The sequence below is a fragment of the Amblyomma maculatum genome, chromosome 3 (genome assembly GCF_055883805.1).
Source record: "Amblyomma maculatum isolate TAMU_Amacu chromosome 3, ASM5588380v1, whole genome shotgun sequence".
NCBI classification, from domain to species: domain Eukaryota; kingdom Metazoa; phylum Arthropoda; class Arachnida; order Ixodida; family Ixodidae; genus Amblyomma; species Amblyomma maculatum.
In genome coordinates this window covers 106128370-106143111 of record NC_139346.1, presented here as the reverse complement: position 1 = coordinate 106143111, position 14742 = coordinate 106128370, and positions in this window count along the sequence as shown.

Below are 14742 nucleotides of genomic sequence, written 5' to 3'. Positions count from 1 at the left end.
GTCAGTTACTTTGTTAAGCTGTGGTATTAATTTCTGGATAGTTTCCTCCACCTTGGCTAGTCTTTGGTCTATTTTTGCAAATCTCTCTTCATAATTACTCTCTAAGTCATCTGTATCTGGCCGAGGTACAGAAGGTGCCTTTCGTTTGTTACGGCGGTTTTGATCTACTTCCATGTCCTCATTGCGGCTGACTTCAAGGCGAGCGCAAGCCACAGACGACTGTTCATTTTTTGATTGCGCATTTGCAGTTTCTAGCTGTTTGATTTTTGCGTTAGACTGAGCTAACTGTTGTTGCAGTTGTCGGACTAACTCTGCCAGCTCCCTCACCTGTGGGTCGGGTGCTCGGCGTTGCTTGTCTGTAAGTGGAGTCTTCCATGCCAAATGTTTGGCAGGTCTTCCTTCTTCTCCGGAGTTGGAGTTGATCCGCGAGCTGCGTCTCTGGGACGATGACCTGCTCCTATCTCTGCTCCCACTGCGTCCACGTAGAGGGGGAAAAGAGTCATCTCTTGGTTCCTGCAGCTGAAGTGGTGGACTTGTGGCGAGGTCAGTTGGGGGACTGCTGCTTTGCAGTGGCGGGAAGGATTCATCCCTTGGAGGTGGTTGTTGGTGGCCGCGTTCTCGGGGACGGGACTGGCGGCCGCTTGGCGAACTGTCTGGGTCAGTGGCAGTGTCCGTGGGGGACTGTGAAGATTTGCGCCTGTGGCTAGACACGAAGCGGTATTTGCAGCTTCTGCTGCCTGTTGGATGTGAGCCTTTGCATACGATGCACATGGCTTGGCAGGTAGGTGGTTGGCCGGCTGGTGGGGAATCGTGAGCGACGCCGCAGCGGCGGCATGTAGGTATTCGTGGTTGGGGGCACACGTCCGCTCGGTGACCCAGCTTGCGACAGTTGAAGCACGCCTCCGGACGAGGCTTCAAAGGGAAGACTTCGAAAGTAAACCCCAAGTACCGCACGTATCGGGGCAGCTCGGTGTTGGCGAACGTAACGACGAAGTGCTGCGTCTTGCCCATACGACGCGCAGCAACGATGGGGAGATCGGGATTTCGAGCGCGGAGCTCAGCCAGGATCTCGGCATCGTTTTCGTAACTGTAGGCTCGGTACAAAATCCCCCGTACGGAATTGTCCGGGGCTGGGGCGTAGGCGGCAACCGGGACTACTGTCTTGTCGATGGTGATGGTGCCGATCTTGGCGTAAGACACTGCACGGGCATTGTCAGGCGTGCTCACTGTGATGGTGTTGTTAGTGGGGTGTATGCGGACTTGGTCGGCAGTAACCGCTAGGCGGTGGTCGACGTTGGCGGCTGCGTAGATAGCAAGTGCAAGTCGTGCGGGGCCTACGGTGTGAAGGTTCAGCGTGCCCTGTGGACGGAGGACGATCTTGAGGTGTTCCGAGGGCAGGCGGGGCAGAGGACGCTTTTTGGTCAAAGGTGGAGGGCGTCCGCGTGTCCGCGGATTCGGTACAGTCGATGTCGTGGCTGGCGTCTGGGCCTCGGCAGGTTGTTTCTTGGGCGGAGATGGTCTTCGGTACCGGCGTTGCATCTCGAATGCCGTCCATGAGCCATCGGATAACTCCGCGGCGGTAATGTCGGTGCCTTCCACAGTGTAAGGCATGTCAGCGCACGTTAAAGATCCCCAGGTGGTCGAAATTACTCCGTAGCCCTCCACTACGGCTCCTCTTTCTCTCTTTCCACTTTCACTCCCACCTTCCTCCCTTCCCTTACAGCGCAGTTGCGGTGTCCACAGAAAACAAGTGAGACAGTTACTGCGCCTTTCCCTTCCAACAAATAAATCAGTTAAATAAAGCGTTACTTCGCTATGTTCACATATTTCTGTCCGCAGACCGTGTCCGCAAACCGTGTCGGAGCGTGAAGAGTGGCTGATCCTTGCCCTGGTTGGGCTTGGACAGGTAGGTCATCGCCGCTTGCGGCGGGGGCTTACCTGCCACCGTATTTTATCTGTTGTAGGCTGTCATTGCACCCGCCACCGCTTCGGTGATGTACGATGGCTGTGGCGGCGCGCGTCTTCCTCTCCCTTTTCTTTTTCTTCTTTTTTTATTCTGTCCGCACGACGCAGCGGAGGTGGCTCAGCTACAGAGCCAGTAGCTGGCGCGTGCATTTTCTTTTCCTACTTCCTACAGCCACAACAACCGCAAACCTTGTCTGCAGGCCGCGTCTGCAAAATCGTGTCCGCAGCAGTTGTAATTGAGAAGTAGTAGAGATTAATAAGTGGTGTCAATCTATAGAGGCTGACGTAATGTTGCTACAGAACAAATAATTAGGCAAAAATTAAAGAGCACTGCAGAGTCTGCATTGGAGCAATGTGAAAACACGGATGCTGCTATTAGTTCCTTCTGGTTGATTCTAGTTGCTTATTTCACGTTTTGTTTGCCAATTTTAGTCTTTACTACTTTCAAATTGCGCACCAATCCCTTCCTATGCCCTTTTTTTTCGGCTCTACTTCCGGTTGCGTGACGTCACATCCTTGACGTCATATCCACTACCGGCACCCCTTTCTCGTTCCGCTTTCACTTCCACCTTCCTTCCTTCGCTTACGCGCGGTTCAGGTGTCCACAAAACAAGTGTGGCAGATACGGAACCTTCCTTTCCTGTGAACGAGTTATTCTAATTAATTACATAATTAATCTCAATCGATAGAGGGTGGCGTAATGTTGTGTCAGAAATTATAGTTTTGCCAATAAAGTAATTAGGTATTTATTTAGAGGCAAAACACGCAAAATTTTGTTTACAGCAGTTGTGAGGAATTGAGAAGTTGTAAATATTAATGTGTCAATCTATAGAGGGTAACGTAATGTATGCCAAAAAATAATTAGTCCATTAAGGAATTGGGTAAGTAATTAGAGGAGAAATTTTAACAGTAAAGGCAAAAATGGTCTGGCGCCACATTTTAATGCAACCAAACCAAGTATAGAACACTAAAATTATAAATTAAGTCAGTCAATCCGCCTTTTGCGCGAGTTTTCTGCTCATGCGCGAAGTCGTAGCGGCGACCGATGGAAACACATTGAGCGGCGTCGACGGCGTTTCTCGGCGCCGCCAGTGCACGAGGGCTGGCGGCACCGGGCGGCACGGTGGCCGTCACAGGCTTGGCGAAGCGATGCCAACCACATCTGCCGCGTACGGTTGCCACTCTCTAAGCGCGCCAAGATGCAAGACGCGGTTTTTCAGGTTTCCTTCGCCGAGCCGCGGCCAACAACGACGTGAAGCTACAATTAGGGCCACCAAGCGTCAAGATGTGAATGGCCGACCGTAGCTACTCTGCGTACTCTCGACTGTGCGAAAAACACTTCGTTACAGGTATGTATGCATCTAAAGGAAATGTGCATAATGAAAAGTATCTACTGGAGTTTGCACCAAGCCTGTAGCCCACCATTGATAGCCGCAATGAGCATTTGTTCGGCGCGTCTGATGGCGATGTATTTTGTCGTTTGTTTTCTTTATGTGCGAAGAGGCCGGGTAGCGCAGATATCACAGGTGGCTGTGTCCGCTAGACCGTAATATTTACCATGCTTTATCGCGACTGCCGCCTGACTAAAAAGAAAAGAAAAATTGGGCGTTTGTTGTGATGCACCGCCGTTCGCGAACCGAGTGGTTGAGCTGGTCATGAGGCTCGCGAACGGCAGTGCATTAAAACGCCGTATTTTTTTTTCTTGTTAGGCAGTCACGATAAAACATGCTAAATATTACGGCCTAGCGCGCAGAGCCGCCTGTGATACCTAAGCTACCTAGCCCTTTCGCACATAAAGAAAAGAAAGGACAAAATACATCGCCTTCAGGCCCCGGCGCAACTAAAGCAATCACGCACCGAAAAAATCCTCATTGCAGCTATCCCTGGTGCGCTACAGCCTGGGTGAAAACTCCAGTAGGTACTCTTCATCATGCATATTTCGTTTAGATGCATACATACCTGTAGTATCTGTGTTTTTGCCGCTCGGAGCATATGACGCACTTGACACTCTTGCACAACGCACAGTATTTTTTTTAAATTAAAGGCTCGCCTTCGTGCACGCCAAAGCATCCGGATTTTGTTTCTTTGCTGTACGAAATCAGATGCACTTCTTTAGGGAGCTTGATAATCGTCGTCTACGTCCAACCGTTTGCAACGGCAAGGAAACCGCCCGGCACAATAAATGAGTCTCCTGGAGGGTTCATGCTCGTTCACTTGCAGAGTGGATCGCTCTGGACGTAGAACAGGGTTTGTTCCTGACCGAGATGCGCATCGGATATGTAGGAGATTCACATGTGTCACCAAGTTGTTGATTCCGCAGAAATCACGGCGGAGGCAGAAATGAACGTTGGAGATCCTTTCACAACAGAATAACCATTCTCTGCGCCCCGAGAACCTTTTCACCACTGCGACCACATCCATTCTGACTCCTGAGGCCAGAAACCGGCTACAGCTCTGAATCATCCATTGCCAGAAAAATGCAGCGCGTTTCCTGAAGGTGTCCATTCCGGCCGGGACAATGCCCTTTTCACGGGGTGTGTATATGTGCCTCTCTGCCGATCTTCGTGGATGAAATCCTATAGCTGCATGGTTGTAGATGACGCGAGGAGGAAGCGACGCCCATTGCACCATGCCGGCGCCGAGGTGACCGCATTGTGCTCGGTAACTCAAGACACCCCGCGCATATGCGCCGCTCAAAGTCACAGGAGACGATTCCACCTAGCTCTGTAGCATCAACAAACCCCTGGCTGCTTTGCCCTTTGAGATCCCCCTCTCTCTCCTCTCTCTGCCCCGACGCTCTCCTGTCTGCCGAAAACCTGCACGCTGAGAGCGTCTAATTCTGTCACGTCGAACACGGCCCGCGCTACACGCTCTTACAATACGAAGATAGTATATGCGTACGTGCGTTATGAGTGGATTGTGAAAACGCTCTACCTTCCCCCATACTGCGTCAACATGATATGCTGCAATCACTGTCACTACTTTCCACTCCGCGGCCAAAAAAGGGGGGAAGCTTTCGCTTTCTACCAGCGTTGGCGTGGCCATTTCGTATGGTGTGCTTTCGCGTCGTCTGCTACACTGCCGCTCAATGTGTTTCCCGCCCGCTCCCGCATGATGGCGCCACATCCTCGCGCAAAAGGCGGATTAGGGCAACATCAAAGATGTGACGTTATGCAACCGGAAGTCGAGCTAAAAAAAAGCATAGAAAGGGATTGGCGCGCAATTTGCAAGAATCAACCAAAGTAGTTAAGGCAGACAATTAGGGTGATGACAAGGATTTGACGTCACGCAACCGGAAGTAGAGCCGAAAAAGGACATAGGAAGGGATTGGTGCACAATTTCAAAGTACTAAAGACTAAAATGAATAAACAAGAAGTTGCTCTCTTAAAAATCTGGACGAAGACTCTTTACACTTCATTTGCGAAGCAATGAATAAAATTTGGGAAGGGGCCGAAATCCCAGAGGAATGAAAAGTCTCCAGATTGGTCCTTATTCCTAAACCGGGCAAGAAACTTAACTATCCAACATGAGGCCGATATCTCTCACCTCTTGTCTGGGAAAGCTCATGGAAAAGTGGTCCAAATCAAAATCTCTAGGCATATGGAAACCAAGGAACTCTGGCCAGTGGAGATGGTCGGCTACAGGCCGGGATTAAGCGCACAGGATGTCATGCTCAGATTAAAGCACGACATCATGGACGCTCCCGAGGACGACGCATCATATAGAGCCGTCCTGGGACTTGATCTCACTAAGGCATTTGATAATGTTGAGCACAGAGCGGTTCTCGAAGGCCTCAAGTCGGCTGGAGTGGGAAGCATGTGCTTCAACTATGTCAAAGATTTTCTCACCTGCAGGAAAACTGAAGTTAGCTTCGTGGGACGTAGGTACGAGCCCATCAGTACCGGGGGCAGAGGAATGACTCTTCAATTTTGCAAAGAAAGATCTCTCATCTTAATAAGGTAGAAGGCATTAACCATAGCATCTATGCAGATGATATACCAATCTTAACCGATGGAGACACCAGCGCCGATATATTGCATAGGCTGCAGGAAGCGGCATATATTGTTGAAAACAACGCCCTAGATGGAGGACTATCTTGCTTTTGTCACAAATCTGAACTTTTCTCAATGTGCAGCAAATCACAACTAACCACAAATTCCCACCTACCGCACCTTCACAAACCAGTGGAGGTATATGTGGGAGGGAGCAAGGTACCGAGAGTCAGCACCATTAGGATTCTGGGGTATTTCTTACAGCAGAATAGGAAAAACACCACCATGCTGAAAACGCTGCAGACGTATGTCGACCAGGTAACGGTAATTTCAGGCGAATCTCTTTCAGGAACAAAGGCCTCAGAGAACACTGCCTAATAAAACTGCTTCGTGCCTTTGTAATCAGCAGGATTGCTTATGTCACTCCCTTTCTCAATCTCACTCCTGGTGAAGTAGAGAAGTTAGAGAAAATTATCAGAACGTCATTCAAAAGGGCTTTAGGCATCCCCCCAACTCGTCGACAGAGAAGCTTCTAGCTATGGAAATTCATTATACCTGGGAAGAGATTGCTAAAGCGGTCAGGGAGGCCAAGATTTGGCGGCTCAACTCCACTGTAGTGGGACGAAAAATATTGCAAGAACTACAGCTTCAGTCAGGTGAGCCACCCTATGCCGCGGACACTACACAAAATTGCACAGATCCTTGAGAATATGCACGCGATTCATGACAAGGAACAAAGACAGCATAGAACAAAATTTATTTAAAGCAAACTATTAAACGACCCTCCTGAGAGATCAGCCTATTGCGATGTAGCTTGCGGGCTAGAAGGGGCCGCGGTCATAGCAGTGGTAGATGGGAACCACTCCCAGAAAGTAATTGGATCTATTAATACGCGTAGCGCTTTAATAGCTGAAGAGGCTGCGATAGCGCTAGTATGTACAGGCACTAAAGCCAGAACTATCCTTTTAGATATTAAGGCGGCTGTTAGAAACTTCGGCAAATGCCTAATTTCCAAGCAGGCAGCCAGTCTACTGAAAAAGCACCCGCTAAACCGGGAGGTTTCAGTCATCTGGGTTCCAGCTCAGGAGGGTCTACTAGGCAATGAGGCTGCACATCGCCTTGCTCGAGACGTATACAACCGAGCGGCCATAGAGGCCCCGCTACCCGGAGACAAAGACCCCCTCATCACCTATAAGGAGCTCTCTAAGACTCCCAGACTAAACAGAAGGATCTATCTACCACCAGATAGGTCCCTAATACCCTCAATATGCAGGGCCTGGCAAAAAAATTCAGGGCGATCGTTTCTTTCCTCTTGTTACTCTGCATAATGAGGAGATCCAGAGGCTTGCAATCTCTGCAACGTAAATCTGAGTCAAAATCCCCTAATCTGGCATTTCCCCGATTCTCCGGAAACTAAAGAAACTGATCAACTTGATCAAATTACCTAGGAGTCCCACATCCGCAGCCAAAATGTGGATGAACAAAACATCGTCCTACGCCTGGCGGAGGAGGCTTACTCCAAGACCTTCTCTGCGGCCACGGCGCAGGAAAGTCGGCAAGGAGACCCGCCCCCTGGCTGAGCCCCTGCCCCGAGGTCCATGTCAGTGTAAATAAAGTCTTCTTACTAACTTGCACAAACAAGAAGTAAATTAATGTAACGCAGAGGATGTGACGTCACGCAACCGGATGTAATGCCAAAAAAGGGCATAGGAAGAGACTGGTGTGGAATGTGAAAGTACCAAAGACTAAAATGAATACACAATACGTGAATAATCTGACGTAGAGGATGTGAGGTCACGCAACCGGAAATAGAACCGAAAAATGGCATAGGAAGGGACTGGCGCGCAATTTGAAAGTACCAACGACTAAAATGGGTTAACAAGAATTGAAGTGAATTAAGCAACTAGAAGCAACCAGAACCAACCAACAGCAGCATTCATGCTTTCGCGTTGCTCAATTTTTCCTCTTCTGTCCGCACGAGGCAGCGGAGGTGGCTCAGACATAGAGCCAGAGCAGGCCCGTGCATTTTCGTTTCCTTCTTCCTACAACCGCATCAACAACCCTCGTAGTGAAGCTCTTCGCTTCAAAAGTGTAATGTGGTGTTGCGCGCAGGGGTAAGATTATGGCCTGTAAAACAGGCGTTTGCAATTTTCCCCGTTCCTGCGAAGCCGTTTACTATAGTCAGACCGGGCGGTGCCTTAACTAGCGCTTACAGAACACAGGGATGACTTAAATAATGGGAATGACCTTTCACATTTGGTTAAACATTATCTGGAGATAAGGTGACGAAGAAGGAAATGAAATAAAATTAGACGGTCTCTTAAATGTCTCAAGAGAAATGGCAAAAGCTAGCCTACCATTCCTATCTCATAATTTGCCTTCATCGTTAGCCTCTTGTCAGCATTCGTTGGACCGCTACATATAATTGTAATTGGTTTACATTAAAGGGAAGGCGCCGTATCTATCACACTTTCTCCAGCAAGTGTGAGTTTGGATCGTACACTATCACTCCGGTCGCGTGGCGTTTCTTGGCGCGCGTTCAAGTGTGCCATTGGAAATGGCAGGGACGCTTTCCGCCTCGGCCAATCAAAATGCCGCAAAAGCGGGGCACACTTTGTCCATGACAACATGAGCCATTAAAGGTTTTCTCCCTAAAAGTGCACGGTATTGTTTAACCGTACACGCGTACTGTACACCCATAGAGATCAGACGACTCGGGAGGCTTTCCATATTGGATAGGACCAAGAGAATTGCGTCAGCGATCCGACCGAGTTCTTTTGCGATAAGAAGATTGTGTTTGTCGGGATATCTTGAAGGTGTTAAGCCGGAACCGCATGGAGCGTTTTTCGCGAGCGAAAAACGTGACGCGCGGCATACGGCCGCGTTGCCGCCGACGCGCGAGCACCCGCACGAGAAAAATTGAGCGGCGGTGTCGCGCCGCGTTTTCCGGGTTGCCAGACCACATAAATCCCAACGAAATGAGTTATCTCTGTTACCGCATATATCATATGCCCTTTAAATTACAGGACATTACAATGAAAACAATCATCATGTAATTATACAGCGACATTTCCTCCAAAGTGTATTTATCAAACTTAATTTCGAACAGCAACATTGCGTGCGAAACACTTCTGAAGCACGTGGCTCCTTGGACCGCACCAGCTTTACCGAGGCACGGCCGGTCTCGAGGGAGCGCTCTCTCCCTCGGGACCGGCCGTGACCGAGGAAACAAAGTTCCGCCGAAAAGGTTCCGCCGAGATGCGCGGAGAGCAGAGCCATCTGTTGGCAAACCAAAAAACCAAAATGACACGTGACTGCACGCTGATTGGTGGACGCCGGCCGTGACGTCAGTGGACGCGCCGCGCGAGGCGTTTTTTTCTACGAAGCGTAGAACCACGCGGCGGCGCGATTTCATAGTGGGAACGCGTCAGAATGACGCGTGCGTCCCACCATCCGCGCGGCAATCGCGCCCTAAATCGCGCCATGCGGTTCCGGCTTTACGAGCATTTATTTGAAGTGTTTTTGTGTTGTTTTTCTTGGTTTTTGTTTTCCCCTCATTGATTGTTCCTTTTAAATAAAGGTTGTAGTTAATAACCTTTAGCTGCGATTCGGCGATCGTCCTGTGTCCGTTCTTTTCTTGCCCCCTGTAGTTTGCGCTGTTTAGGGTATGAACATCTCCCAACTCGTCCAATCTAGCGTTTTGCTTTCTAACCACTGGGAGCCTGGCTAACCGAAATGCCTGGCACATCGGGGATAGATTATAGATCCTAGAGGAAGAAGCAAGCCCAGCAAGTAACCAGAAAAGGCATTTGACGAACGCAGACATGCGCTTTTGAAATCTTTAAACTTGATAAAAGAGGAGGCAAATCGAGGCAATCGCCATAGTGCAGTGTCATATGAAATGAATGGCCAACGTATTGATCAGGCCACTTTGACTTAATTTAGGCTAAGATTTGTATAGCAGGTCTGAAATATGTTAACACATTTTTCTCAGTCCGCACTTTCTGCAAGAGCACAGTTTTTAGTAAAATTAAGATTTCCAAATGCATTCGCCAAAAGCTGGTTTCAGGGTTATTTTTTTTAGACTAAACATTTTCTTAGGAACACAATAAGGTAGTGTTTAGATTCCCAATTGATATCTGAAAGAAAAAAGTATCAAATATGTGACATTATGAGGCAGAGCAGTAGAATTGACGCAGAAGAGGTACCGATGTGAGAAGAAATTTGAGGTAGTGGAAGGCAGAATCACAGTCAGGAGTCCATTGAACGGTGCATTTTATGTGAATAGGCGATTTCAGAGAATCTGAGCGCAAAACGGCGAAAATAGTAACATAGCTCCAAAACGCTCTCTAGCTCTTTGACTGATTTCGGCGCTCAAAGGTGGTACAGCTTCAATCTTCTGACGATTCGGCCGAACACCATCCTTATCGATAAAGGTACCGAAACCAATTGCCTGTTGTACACCAATGTGGCATTTCTTAGAGTTGAGGATGAGGCCTGCTCCTTTAATGCAGTCAAGAACGATGACGAAAAGGCTATTATGTTCCTGAAAAGTATTGTCGAAGATCACAACGTCGTTCAAATAGCAAAACAAGTTTTCCACATCAGTCCACACAGAATGATGTCCGGGAATGGTTCAAACGTGGCAGGCGCATTCCACAATTTAGAACATTGATTTGGACACAATAGTTCAACATGTCTAGCACAGGAAGTATAGCGCGATTAAGTACCGACAAAGACAGAAACAACGCGGACAGGCACAAACTTCATTAACTTTATTTGCTGAGCAGCCAGCAAATATATAGCAATCAAGGCATGTGCTGAAACAGAGACAATGTAGTGTCAACCAAAACGGGAAAGATACGACATCTCTGTTTTTGAAAGCGTCAGCAACATGTTGTGTGACGTATATGTCGTATATGTGTACGATTGCGTGGGCACAGCGACCATTTCGAAGATGGAGATGTCTTATCTTGCACGTTTTGGTTGACACTAATTTTTTTTTCTGCGCATTCCTCGATTGCTATATACTTGCTGGCTGCTTTGAAAATTAAGCTAGATGCAGTTAGCGCCTGTCCTGCGTCATTGCTGCCTGTGTCTGTCGTTATTAGCGCTATAATTGCCTCTCTTAAACATTCCTTAACACAAAGGGCATTAGGTTAAACTCATTGAGACCTACGTGTGTCACAAATGCCGTCTTTGTTTGTCGCTCGGGGGCATTGGTATGTAGCAGTAGCCTGATCTCATGTCCACCGAGAAGTATGACGCTGAGTGAAGACAACCGATGGCATCATCAATACGTGGAAGCGGATACACATCTTTTTTGGTTACGGATTAAGCAGAGGATAGTCCACACAGAAACGCGTGTATTGTCATTCTTTTTAACGAGGATAACTCAGCTGCACAAGGACTGCAAGGTTCCAGGATGACGCACGTTAGAGCATGTCGTGAAGTTGTCCATGAATAAGCGGACGTTCACTTGATGACACACGGTAGAGCTTCTGTCTTATCGGGCTAGAGGCTCTAGTAACAATGGTATGATGAATGAGAGAAGTTAGAATCGGTGGCGCACAATCCCTGGCGAAATCGAAAACGGAAACATGCTTGGAAAGCAGGTCAGTAAAACTTCGGCGCTCCTTTGTTGCCTGGATTCGAGTCTCAAGTTTTTTTATCGTTGCTGGATTCAAAACTCAACAAAAGTGCAGTTGCTTAGTACCGCTACGGAAATTTACACCCCTTCCTCGAAATGAGTGAGCTTCACGCCAAGTAACACGGCTGGTTCCTCTGAACACTTTATAGTCCACAGCAGGTGTGGCCTTTGGTTACTTAAGCTATACTACGGGGCACCATGACACTCTTCTTTGCATCGGTAAATGCTGTAGGTTCCACTACGCTGTCGACATCCTCGCACATATTTGAAGATGAATAACTTGTATGAACCGTCTCGACATTGGAGATACACCTGCATCTTCAGACTCAGAAAAGGCTCTCAAATCGAGCCACGAGTCTTCTTCAAGAGCTGGTATTAACGTATTATTCGGTGAAATCTGTCCACTCGGGCGGTCTACCGTTGCATAGAGTCAATACCTAGGAATACTTTATGTGTGTAATGAGGCAACACTGTTAATTCAGGTCGAAACGCTCGGCCGCTAATCACAATGTTCGTGCAACACACACACAGAGGCACCAATGATTCACCGCCAACACCAGGGAATAACAATGGTTCATCATCATCATCCGCCAGATCATGCCCACTGCAGGGCGAAGGCCTCTCCTATATTTCTCCACTTAGCCGGTTCTGTGCTAGCTGCATCCACTTGACCCCTGCGAACTTCTTAATCTCATCCGCCCCCCTAACTTTCTGCCGCCCCCTGCTACGCTTTCCTTCCCTTGGAATCCAGTTTGTTACCCTCAGCGACCATCGGTTATCCTCTCTTCGCAATACATGTCCTGCCCATGTCCATTTCTTCTTAATTTCCACTAGAATGTCGGTAACTTGAGTTATTTCTCTGACGCACTCTGCACGCTTTCTACCTCTTAATGTTACCCCTACCATTTTTCGTTCCATAGCCTTCTGGGCTGTCCTCAACTTAAGTAGAACTCTGTTAGCCTCCACGTTTCAGCCCCATAGGTGAGTACAGGCAAGATGCAACTGTGGTATACTTTCCTCTTGAGCGATACCGGTAAGCTGCTAGTCATAATCTGCGAGTCCATTAACAATGATTAATGGAAACTGAACATTAATTTGCGTCCGAAACAATTCTTGAATCGTAAAATCATATAACAGAGACTGTTGCTCCTGTGTCAATTAATGCCATGATGCGAAGGCCGTCAAAGAAATTTCAAGTTTGTTCTTTAACATATATGCGGACGTTATTTCTCCGGCGATCCAAACTTCATAGGCCGCGCCTGCTAGTATTCCGAATCCGAAGGGGAAGAACGGCGCCGAGGAGACATTGAGCGTCGCTGTCTTTTGGGTTGTGGCGTCGGGCTGCGGTCGGAAGTAGACGAGGCATTTCGCATCTGTGGTGGGCGGAGAGTATCTAAAGTCGATGTAAGTGTCGGTTGATAAACTTCCGTGTTGTGGCGACTAGAAGCGTTGGCAATACGGAGACGGTCTTGTGAAAGCGGGCCTTTTCGACGACAGTACCTAGAGATGCGCCCAGGCATGCCACAGCTGTAACCTACAGGTTACGGGTGCCATCAGTCAGAGTTAAAGTGAGTGCAAATTTGTCCAGGATGGCAACTGTAATCGAGCATGGGTTGCTGACGAACGTTGCTGACAAACCCCACCTGTGTAGATGGTTCTTGGTCCCATCGGCTGCTGCAAAAACATCGAGCCGTCATATCGTCTGCGGTCGTGAAAGCATGGCGAATTTCAAGCCGGAGCCCAGGAAGCTGATGAGGTCGTAGGTTCTGCCTGCAGCGCGCAATCGTGATACTGGTGTTTCTTCCGGCACGCAGAATATTTTTTACACACAAGTTCTTCCCGAGCTATCCAGCGTATCAAATGAGCAATCGACTCCTGAGAACTTACATGAACGGTCGCGACGGATGTGACGTTGGCTAGTCACGAAAACCGAGGTGTGATGCGACGCAACTTCAAGGTTTCGAAAGTGTGGCAGTGCCTGATGACGTCGGTATTGGAGTTCAAATTAACTTTGCTAATAGGGACGTGTATACGTTTTTAGCTATCCCTAAAACAAGTGTCCCAATTTATCTTCCTCCGACATCTGCTGTTTTAAATGTAATATTGCACAATTTCAAAATATTAATATATGTGGTGCATGCTTCACCAGGTATCAGGGTTCACTAGCAACGTTTGCTCTGCGAGTTTATTCTTCGCAGATCCGTTGCTCAAGCACTTCTGTGAAATCATCCTAGCTGGTGATTTCTCGTGATTGTCTAACGAAATTAGCGCCGTGCCTTCCACGAAGAACACTGCGTGGTCTATTTCATGGTAGAATCACAACCATTGTACCGGTTTACCCATACACAACTGGTTAATAACTCCTGAAAGTCCTTGCCAGATTTCGCACCAAAGGTGCCCGGTTCCCGACAACGCTGTCAGTTGCCCACCGTAAGAGTTGCTCGGCCAGCGTCATCTCTTCAGCCACGCTGAAAGGTAGGGGCGGTAAACCTTCGAGTCGACGGCTTCATCGAAGACCACGGGGATCCATGTTAAGCTATCCAGCAAGCTCCACTACAAATGTTACCTACTAAGTACGTAACGCAATCTTTATTTTTAGCCTAGTTACTGCGAGTACCCAATCACGTAAGCTTTTGCTTCCTCTTTCTCACTCTCAGCTTCCTCTTCTGCAGGTGACAATATAATGACAACTGAAAAAAATTGAAGTTCTTTTTAAAATGCTCCGAAGTTTTATAAAATGTCATAAAAAACTTACAATTGACCTTATGCTGCACAAATAACTACTCAGAGGTAATCTAAGCGCTAACGGTTGGAGCGCCTTTATGGTTTTTGAAATGATAGTTCTCTCAACCTAACGCACTTAATTACTGATAACGACAGCAACACCTTTCTTGTTTATGCTAAGGTAACGACACCCATAATATATTCTAACATGAAGAAGGTAAGCCTTATCTGATAAGTTTATCGAAATTGATGCAACGGGTCAAACGTTCACACTTTAGCCCGGCATCCCGCCTTTAAGACGACATCATGGCTTATCCACTAAATCGCCCGAATGTGATCAAAGTGCCTGAAAAGAAAGCCTTTATTTATTTGTCTCGGACTGTCTCCTTTCTAGAAAGGAGGTCCAGATTA